Source organism: Pistacia vera, unplaced genomic scaffold (genome assembly GCF_008641045.1).
Source record: "Pistacia vera cultivar Batoury unplaced genomic scaffold, PisVer_v2 Contig195, whole genome shotgun sequence".
NCBI classification, from domain to species: Eukaryota; Viridiplantae; Streptophyta; class Magnoliopsida; order Sapindales; family Anacardiaceae; genus Pistacia; species Pistacia vera.
The window spans coordinates 1,072,255-1,083,949 of record NW_022195996.1 but is presented as its reverse complement, the minus strand read 5'-3'; the positions used below and the strand labels follow the sequence as shown (position 1 = coordinate 1,083,949).

The 11,695-nt window shown below is 35.2% G+C and overlaps 1 pseudogene; it reads left to right on the top strand.

The window, feature by feature from the left end:
- The first annotated feature begins 265 nt into the window (after positions 1-265).
- Positions 266-1,616, top strand: LOC116127752 (annotated as a pseudogene).
- The last annotated feature ends 10,079 nt before the right edge of the window (positions 1,617-11,695 follow it).

Sequence of the window (11,695 nt, the reverse complement as noted above, 5' to 3'; positions counted from 1 at the left end):
CAGGTCGAACGACCGACGGTTCGGACCTCGACGTCATCATGCTGACATCATGCTAATGTCAGCATGACATCAGCCAAAAAAAAAAAAAAATTAAATGCAGATTTTAAATCTGGTTCATAGAACTTTTAACCAGTAGCTGAGCGATACAATTCCCTCTATCTTGAAATGTTGCTGACTTTTACATGAAAATCTGAATTCCTTTGTTTTTTTTTTTTTTTTTTTTTTCCACATTTTTTCTTAGGTTGCTAAACCAGAGAATTGAGGGATGGAAATAAATGACCAATCTGTTGACAGCATGCATATATATGGGGGATTCTATTCCAGAAAAAACTCTCTCGCATGGAGAGATTTCATCAAGTGGAAAGGACGTGTCAGAGATAGAGAGAACCATGAAAGTTTTAACTAGAGTTAACTTGGACTTGACACTTTCTTATGAGAAGTTGGTAAACTTACATGTACTTTTGATGCACCTTGTAGCTGGGGGGGTTGATCTTGAAACAATGACCATGGGTAATATACATATCCCAGCAACCTCCATTGAGAAGGCATTGGTATATGATCTTTTATCTGGCATTTTAGATTCTGAATTCAGAGAGGTGGACATTTTTTTGGATGCTCTCCAACTGGAGATTGTTGATGCCCATCATAAAATATCTTCATGCAGACATTTGAGAAAGATATTCACTATGATAGAACACAAGTTGCTTGATTCTGAAGATTCATTAAAGCCGTCGCAAGAGCATGTTTTGGAGTTGAAAATGCAGTCAACCAAGTTGCAGAGAGCCTTGTCATTTCTTAAACATAATAACTATAAGTTATGAAGTTTTGCCTAGCATCGACTTGTTTCCTTGGTATGAATAATGTAAGCTTCATGGGGATATAAGATTACTCTACTTTTTGATCATTAAACTTTCCATGAAATGCTCGTTATAGGTGAAATTGATGACACCATGGAGTTATTGGTAAACAGTCCGCTATCAAACATGAATGGGAAATCAAAAGTTCAAAAAGCTACGGCACAAAGACATATTTTAAGGATGTTGGAGAAGTCACTTGCAAGGGAGCTAGATCTGGAGAAGAAAATATCAGAGTTCAAACAAAATGAAGAGCAGCTGAAGTTAAAGCTACACCATACAAAGGAGCTGTCTTTTCGCATGGAAGAAGCACCTGAAGTAGTCTGGGGAAGGTTTGTGGAGGCTGAAAATGCAGCAGAGGTGCTCATGGGGATTTTCAAGGAATTGCTAGGTCGACTCCAGATTTTTCAATTTAATCTGAATGGTTCCCTCCCACGAGAAGCTGAGATAAAATCTAAATTCGAAGATTGCATTGGGCAGCTGAAAGCCAAAGACTTTGCTTTACAGAAACTTGAGAGCAGTAATGCAGAACATTCTACTGAAAGTTGTGAAGTGTTAACATCGAAGGAAAAAGTAAAATCACTTGAGGAAAAGCTGAAAGAATCTGAGATCCGGCTGATGAATGTTAATGCTTCCTATGAATCAAGTCAAGAGCAACTTGAAGAAATGGAAAATATCATTGAGTCACTGAAAGAGAACATATATGAAGCAGAAAGTAGGGCTGAAAGTGCAGAAGCACACTGCACACAAATGCTTGCATGACTTTTCGTGTTTCTTTTGTCGGTTTAGGGTTAAGACATTGAACGCGGATTACCTTTTGCTTTCGTAGAGGCATAGAACATTAAATGCTTGCATGAATTTTCGTGTTTCTTTTGTCGATACGGAAGTGGGATTAGGTTTAGATATTGTCGTTGCAATGATTTTACGTGCTATTTGATTTAAAAGATAATCTAATAAAAGATTTATGGTGTCATTGTGTAATTGTGTAATTGTCAAATATTAGAAATAATAGAGATCTTAGACAGTCATGCACGCATGGATATATAATATATGATTATGAACAATCTCAACTGAACAATCTGTTGAGATTATTTATAAGTTTTAGAAAGATTAATAGCGTGTCAAAAGGGTCAGCTTCATTTGAAAGTTTCAATTATTATGAAGCTGGGTAGAAGTTACTATATGTTTTCGGTTGAAAGACGTAAGAAGATAAAGCCCTTGTTAATATGAACACAAACGATTAGATAGCGGCTTTGGCTCTCGCTAATTCGATATATTAAAGTTTATTCATAATTTTAAATAGACTTTCATGCAAATTAACAAAAGTGAAAGTGTTTTGCAGTTTCATGTTGTTTCAGAGGGGAAGGGGACGCCTGTTTTAAAACAGCAGTGGAGCGTTACGCATTGCGCGGTCTACTGCAGCGCAGCGTGAAGTAGAAGTCTCCTATTAACATTCAAGCATAAGGTCCATCATTTTTGGGTTACAGTTACAGCCCAACCAAAGACTCTCTTCTGCGCATTGAATGAAAATCAAGAAGGGTAAAAGAAAATCTCCAATGAAAACAAAAAACATAGACAAGTAAGAAGTGCATTTTCTGCCATTGAATAGAGGTGAGCCGTGAGAGTTAAAGTGGAGAAAAATAGCATTATCAAGTACACGCTTTATGTCTTGTTAAAGATAAAAATAATCTTATGAAATCACACTGGACGCTGATTAGCTGATTAAGTTATTATCAAGTTGATTACTTAGTGTGTTGCATGTATAAAGGCATTTCTTTTCTCTTCTCTCCATATGAGCAGCATTAGCTTTACAAAGTAAAAGAACTTTCCATTGCTTTATCATGGCATAATATTTGGGTTTGAAATGGAGGTCATTTAGTTTACCTCTGATAAGGATATCAATTTTATTAAAGCAGGTTGGCAATATATCGACGTGGGGTTGGTTTAGATATGTGTAGTTGCTATCATTCCAATACGAACAATTCCCTATTTCTCCACTGTTCTTGTAATTAAGTTGTACCATCAGTATAAATGTTAAAATAAAGTATCAACATATATGTTATTTTAACATTATCCACGAATTGCATCACTTTTTGACCCAATTAGCTAGTCAAAAATGGTGTTATACAAAATAGCCCAAGTCTTCCAACAATTAAACATTTCCAGTTCCCGCAATAAAAAATAATCTGGTGCTGAAGGAAGCTACAAAAGAGACCCGTGGAATTAAAAAAAAACATATAAAAATCATACATCAGGGCAGTACTTCGCCTAAAAATAAAATAAAAAAAAAAAAAAAAACAGAGAAATTATAGCCGAAAAGGCTTATTTTTTTGAACACCCAAACGTACGTACGTTGCATGCATGCGTGAAGTGAACCTACACTGAAGCTTTATCCATCGACACATAATGTTCCTTATGCTTCTCACAAAAGCCACTGGTGCGACACCTAAACACCGTGGTGGTTCCTTTATGTGCAGTGAGTTACTACAAGGTAGTTTATAGTCTGCATTCTTTGAAAATAAAACCTGTTTGAACTCAAAACAAGCTGAGCTAAAAAGAGTACGTTCAAGCAGTGGATATAAATATCCAAAGGAGAATGCACCTTATTCCAGTGAATAAGGTCATACTAGTAACATGGACATTAGGTCATGGTATAGAACAACTAAAAGTTGCTGTTCCATCTCTCTCTGTCTCGCTGAATTCCTAGTGATTACAATCACACAAATTCTCGAATTATTTCCATAAAATAATCATTTAGTTTTAAGCAAACAGATGCATTTCCCCCTACTGATATTTAAAAGTATTATATTTCGGAAAAATATACCATCAAAATTTCTAGCATTAACCAACTTAATGCGCCAACAATCCTTCCATCTTTTCCAAGCGTAACTATTCTCTATACAACCATCACCACAACTTCCCATCTAACTCTGTGGTCCATTCTCCTCTAAGCCAGAATCAGTCGCGGAAGGAACAACACCTTCTTCTTCAACCGTTGTGTACTTTTTATTTATTTATTTTTTGGTTCAATTTGGGTTTTCATTCAAAGAAAAGCCCAATACTTTGCTCCAACTGCATACAAACAGACAAGTAAATACATAGATGTGGCCAATTTTTCGAGCAAATTACTTATTTAATCTTTTTAAAATTGGTCCCGCTCATTTTTATTAACATTTTAAAGTCTTTATAATAAAAACTAGTAAAAAAATGGGGGTTATACAAAATTAGCTTTACTCTCCAAACTCCAAAGTGTGCAGATCTCCACAATTAAACATTTCGTGTTGCCGCACAAAAAAAAAATTTAGTGCTGAAGGAAGCTACAAACAGAGTCGTAGGGCTAAAGAAAACATATAAATCATAATCGATAAGAGCTCATTCCAAAAACAAAATTGATAAGCGGTTTTTGTTTAGAACTACCCGAAAACTAATTTAAAAAGGAAAAAACTCATCACATATATACATTATAACAACTATTTCTCCTGCATAATATATGATATCAACCACACACATATGAATTTGCATAATAACACCATAAAAACTCTTTCTTACATTCGTATACAGGACTAATCAACCACATATATACATATATACACTATAACAAACCGACGCAGGGTCATCAACCACACACATATAGTATATACACAACAACAAACTTAAACCCAAACATACGTGGTCAGATACCTAAGCAACTGCACATATATGTCACAATGAGAAGTATCATGCTTGAGGTTAGGATGAACCTAAGCTGAAGCATAACTCAAAATGGGTCTCCCTAAACACCTCAACTCTGTAATGACCGTCTTCTAGCTGATTAAGATGAGTAAATCATTAAGTTGGCGATGTTTAGCTTGAGCAAATCTAACCCAATCACCAATAAAACATGCAGTTGGCATGGCCTACATTCCTGTGGAGAACGGAATTTCCATTCTTGTTCATTCTAGTCTCTAACCAGCAAATCAGGTTCTCCAGAATCTCAAAATGTGGCAGCGCGCTGGTTGGTATTGCCAGTCCTGACAGTGGAATCAGTGTTTGATAAAAACTTAGAGAAACCTCCATAAATAACTTAACATAACACCAATAATTATCAAAGAGTTAGCTATTTGTATAGGGTATGGTACGTTAGCTCTACTGCGCAAGAACCTGGTGTTTAGCTAACAACAATTGTGTGCTATAAAAGTAAAAACCCGATTAGAATTGGTTACCTGTGGGAGATATATATATAATATAATAGTAACCAGGTATTTTACTAGAGCGTCACTGTTTGCAATCAACTAGTGAAAATATAAAAAATAATATCCAATTCACAAGGAACACAGGAAAATTTTTTTACGTGGAAAAACTTCTTCGTATAAAGAGATAAAAACCCATAAGATCTACGATCCACTAAATCAATATATCAAATGTTTACAACAATTACAAATCCAATAAAAATATTTACATAAATTTAGAATCAATCACAACTTTAATAAAGTAAAATAAAATAAATACATAAAGGTTTAAAAGAAATGGATTACACCCCCACGTTTAGATATGCGTGTAAAAGGGAAGTTGGTAATTTGGGAAGAAAAACTTCTAATAAAAAAGACAAAAACCCACTTTTTATTTTTTGAACTTTTTTTTTTTTTACATTTTAAAAAAACTTTTCAAATTTTTTTATAAGTTGAGGGCAGGCTGGTCTACCCTCAAGGGCCTGGGGTCCGTGTGTACTATAATAATATATGCATAAAGTTAATAACATATTGAGATGTTTTCAGGTGATGAGTAGGGGTGTTCGTTCTGAGTACCCTATACTTTTTAAGGAACCGGAACTAGAACCGGAATCGACGGTTCCTTGAAATTGGAACCAGAACCGGAACCGACGGTTTCCGATTCCTAGGTACCAGAACCAGAACCTGTACAACGTTCCGGTTCTGGTTCTAGGTACCCTGTAAATTACATGACCCCCCCAAAAGTTTTTAAAATGGCAAAAAAAACTTTAAAAACGTACAATACCCCACACAACCCTCTCAGCACTTGTTAACAAAAATAAAATTACAAATTATAAATTCAAAATACAAACTCCATTACTTTGTAAAGTAGATCTCAAAGTACAACCAACTTACTTAAATGTTATGAAATATAAATATAAATGTATTCACATTATTTTTTCTACAAGTTTATATTATACTCCCCTAATCTTTATTTTTATTTTATATTAGTCTCGGTTCCTGGTTCCTGGTTTCGTTCTGGTTCCACAAATAGGAACCTGAACGGAACGCCAGTAAGCTGTTCCAAACAATTTGAACCGAACCTACCCATTGACGACTGGTTCTGGGTAGGAACCGGAACTAACCCAGGTTACCCCGGTTCTTTGAACACCCCTAGTGATGAGGTCCCTTCAGATTTATTTATTTGTTAATGGAGTTGACTGAGAATTTCTAAACCAATTAAAATCCAGCAGAGCGGTTTGACACAACCCAAATTTAGTGGACATGACACAATCTTGTCCAAATTAACACTGCTACTTTTTGTTTACCCTTAATCAGATAGAAATTTCTGATTTTTCACTTGATTTAAAACATAAAATCTATAAAAATTTATATGTCACCATTGTCTGCACGCAGGAATGGCATAAACTCATCACTAATAATGACTTTACACTGTTAATCCAAAAAAGGATTATAACACTCCACAGTTAGTAAACGAAAGGTCGACCTCGGAAAGATTTTACGGCATTCCATCGCAGCCACGTCGTGTGATTATGGTTACAACCCACAGCTTGCTTCCGTCATAATAATGGGTGCATGTCAGGCCACCAGGAGTTATGATGATCCCGCATGTCTATCCCTGCAGCAAATCACTGAATTACTCAAAGAAGGATTTGCACGGATCATCCTACCAACTTACATATTTAGTGATTATTACCTCAAGGCATCCCACTATAAGTTGAGAGCTCCTCTCTCATTAAGGGGATTCACATATTTACTCTTGACCAATCCTCTCTCTCTCTAGAATAGACAGCCTTTGATACCTTGTATCATCAGTAAAGTCAGTCGTCTAAATGACTTGACCCTTATCATTAATAAAACTTTGGACGTAGAGTTGCTTCCTTAGCATCCGAACACTTTAAAACTCATTTTACACACTATTTCTGTGATTTTCCTTTCCATTCATTTGTGCTTTTGGGTCAACTCAATATTTCACACATGGCGTTTCGTTGGTGTCAAATCACGCATCAAAACATATTTTTTTTTTAAATAAATTTAAGAATTGGCTACGACTAGTTTTACTATAGCTTTAGACAATTGGTAACTTTTGCATCTGTTTAATCTGGCAATAATGTTTCGGTTTGAAATGGAGGTCAGTTTATTTCCCCCTTTTTTCTTCTTCATATTTTAGTTTGGAAAAAAAATATGCGCTGAATGCACCACGTGGACCCCACACGTTGGAATATTCATCGTTACGGAGTCCCAATTGACGAATTTGCGATCGACCTGACAAAGATTATGGAAATCGATGTTGGACTTGACAGGATTGTGGAAATTATTGGGCCAAAGGTTCATCATTTTCATATAATTAGTAAATACAGTTTATAGTAGGGGTGTTTGTTTTTCAATCTCCACATTTTTTGAAGAAATAGGAATCGACGGTTATTTAAAATTAAATCAAAACCGGAACCGACGATTCCGATTCCTAGATACCCAGAACCAGAACCTATAACAACGGTTCTGGTTCTGGTTCCGGTTCTAATTCTGGATACCCTGTAAAATTATTGACCCTCTAAAAGTTTTTAAAATAGAAAAAAAACCCTTAAAACTTAAAATAACCCCCGCTGGCACTTGTTAACAAAAAAAAAAAACAATTATAAATTCAAATACAAACTCTATTCTTGGTAAAGGTAGATTCTCAAATCAAAACAACTTACTTTAAATGTTATAAATTAAATAAAATGTATTTACATTACTTTTTCTACAAAGTTTTTATTAACCCCTCTAATCTTTAATTTTATTTTATTATACTCGGTTCCTAGTTCTTGATTTCGGTTCTAAAAATTTGGAACCGGAACCTACCCATTGATGATTGTTCTAATAGGACCGAACCAAACCCAGAATACTCTTCAGTTTCATTTTAACCAATTTTTTTGAACACCCCTAGTTTCAGACAACACTCCATATCTCCAAGTAGAGATGTCAGTGCTCAATATTACACCACATGTTTTAATTATAATAATTTTTGTATTAAGTTGAAGAAATTCTGACTGGTTTTGGTAATAGTGTGGATATAAAACCGTTGTAAACGTAACAATAACAGTCACTTCCATGGCTTTTGTGAAGTGTTCTAGTTCGTTTTACTCATTTAAGTTAGCGCCACCGTGCAGACACCATTTTCCGCACATCGCAATCGCTTCTATTACAATTTTGAATTTACAATAACCACGCAATTTCTAAAGGAAAATGATAGAATTATTAAAAATTGTACACCGAAATTATTATTGAATGCGTGATAAAATCCTGATCATTAATTAATATTATTTATAATGAATCAACGTCAGGATTTTATCAAGTCATTAATGCATAAAATCGGTGCACATCCGTCGATAACTGTAACATGAGTCAGTCTAAAGATAAACGTCTTTTTTTTTTCGAAAGAAACGAAGCCGCGCGTAAAGGCCACCCCTCGTTTAGTTACAAGTACCGTTCCAGTCCACTTCTCTCTCTTTGCTCTTCACTCCGTCCAGCCTATCTCTATCAGTCTCATCCACATGGGGTCTTAGATCTTATTTATTTCCTATTCTTCCCATTCATTGATAATATCCATTTTATTAAATTTATTTCTATTTTTTTGTCTGCTCTTATCAATTTTTATTCAATACCACCAAAGACTGACTTTTTATTGACACTTGCAACGAGGTTAGATTGTGACATTGAAAGTTGAAACTTGAAGATTCGCCTACAGGGAACCCTCTTTTAATACCGTTCTATCATCAAAGACCTGGTTCAAATTCAATCAAACGGCCGAGTATTGGAAAGAAGCTATAGCACTTCTAATATTTATATGAATCGCAAAATATATTGAAGATTACAAAGCTATGGAATACTCCATTGGATGATTAATTGTCGAACCAAAGAGATATGCAACATCCAGTCTCCCAGTATAGAAATTAGTGCACAATCTTATCCAGATTAACACTACCTTGTTTGTTTACCGGATTATATGATAATACAGACTTGGATTAAAGTCTTGAAAGTTATGCTTTAGATATTTGAGTTGCACACGTGTAGAATGGGATATTTTGGAATTCAGTACCTAGCTGCTTTAGGCCTCTAGTTCAGAGTTAAAAAAGTTATGATTTAAACGCAATTTGACTGATTGCCCATATGGATAAAAAATCAAAGAGGGGAAGAAATTTTCATGACTCACTTTTGGAAATACACCGGCGCTTCCTAACAGCCGTATTATTAAACGTACAGTTTTTGGTAAGCAAGGGAAACCTCTTTTAACATCAGTTTTCATTGACTCACTTTTGGAAAATACAGGCGGGCTTCCTATACACTAGTATTAAACGTACAGTTTTTGGTAAGCTAAGGGAAAACCTCTTTTAACATCAGTTTGTATTTAGAATTTGAAAGCGCTTGTTATTAAAGATTAGTAAGTATGGGAGCAACAATACTCTTTGTGGCATTTGGGTTTAGAGGCTATAAAAGATTATTGAGGTACTGTCATCTTCTATTATTGATTATTATATTTAATTGTCAACACAATAAGATTCTGGTAATTTTTCTAATACCACTAGTAGTTACTGTTGTAATATTGAAGGTAATCTGATAACTTCCATTTATCAGTTTAAAGATTATTTAGTTATCTATTTTTATTATAATTTTATCCTTTATTAATAAAAATTTTGAACATACCCTTATTTTAAATCAATTTACATTAATCTACTATTACAATTTACCTTTGTTTAATTAAGTTTTTAGATAATAATGCCTTTATATTTAAAACAATTACAGACCATTACTGCCACTTAGTCACCTCTCAGCAGCTGCCAACCACCGCCGCCAAAAGTCGCCAAGAGTCACTGAGAGTCATCGAGAGGCTCCGATATGGCCGTTTTCTAGCTTATTGATGGTTGAAACTGTCATATCGGAGTAGATCTGGTTGGAAATGACTAGATCTATTTCAACCATTTTTGTCATATCCATAGCCATTATCCGCGGATCTGGGTGAGATCTGGCTCTTAACGGCCATATCTTGCCTAGATATGGTCGTTAAAGGCCACAACCTCAAGCGGGTAGGATTCTCACAACCTCTGACATAATGGCTTATACTGGTTAGCTAACAAATGGGTAGACGGGATCATACAAATAGATAAGACCTATTTTGCGAGTTGAATAACGACTAGTTGACACATCGAGGATTATGAGAGAGTTATTATTTAGCATTACTCAAATCATAGATGTATGTGGTCAATTTCCAAGAAAATTACTTATTAACCCTTTTTAAAATTGGTGGTCATGATTTGCGTTAAACAGTTTAAACTGTTGCAGATCTTACAACAATTAAACATTCCCAGAATCCCAGTCGCCGCGCGGAAAACATTTTAAAGTGTTGAGGAATACTACAAAGAGACTCGGGGGCTAGAAAAACATATCAAAATTACAACCATCAAGGACTGTACTTCTACACCAACAAAATCAAAAACAGAGATATTAAGAAGACTAAAAAGCTTCATTATTTGAACACACTCAACCTCAAGACGTCGTAGCATGCATGCGTGGGGATGAACCTAAGCTGAAGCTTTATCCACATGAATCCACATTACTTTTTGACCCAATACTCAAACGGTCTCTCTAAAACACCTCAACTCTGTATTGACCGTGTTCCAGCTGAGTAAAGATGAGTAAATCTTAAGTTGGACGCTTAGCTTGAGCAAATCTAACCCAATCACCAGTAAAACAGGCTCGGGATGGCCTTCTTCCTAGTCGAGAATGAAATCTCCATTCGCAGTCCAGTCTCTAACCAACAAATCACGTCCTCCAAAACTCTCAAAATGCGGCAGCGCGCTGGTTGGTATTGCCACCTGACATTAGAATCAATCTTTGATAAAACTTGAGAAACCTCCATATATAACTAACAAGAACACAGAAAATTAATTATCAGAGAGTGAACTATTATATATGTATATGGGTATGGTAAGTTAGCTCTGCTGGCGCTGCTACTTATACGTAAAAATCACACATGTTCATACAACCACTCACTTTTGCCGTGGAAATATCTTCTCAAATTCTACAGAATAGGAACTCCTTATTGACACTTGTACCGAAAAATACAGACATCACCGATACTTTTGACTTTGTTCTCTAGTTTCATTGAAACGTAGAAAACTGAATGATATTTTTACTCTCAATCTATCAAGAAGGATAACTTTTTCCTTGGTTTTAAAGCACCCATTTACCCTCATTTTTTGCATTCTGGTGTTAAAAGTCATAACTTATATATCCAATCATGGGCAATTTTATCTATGCCTAATGTAAGATTAGATTTTCTGTCTCCATAAAGTTATATTGTGAAGTGAATTGACAAAAGGTGTTTCCGAAATCAAAATGTTATTCGGCCTCAAGACTTGCTACAAGAAACCTTTTATTTTCAAAACGTTTTTATTGTTGACACAATTCCTACAGGATTGTGACGATTGTGTGATGGCCAAACAGCAACGAACACCCACCTTTATCTTTACTTATTTCAGATTTATTCAGACAAGAGTATAAGTCCTAAACTTGTTAAAATTACATGGGAGATGTGATAGAAACATGCACATTGTGATTAATATTTTAGTAATCTCTAGAGTAGAGGGCTCTGCA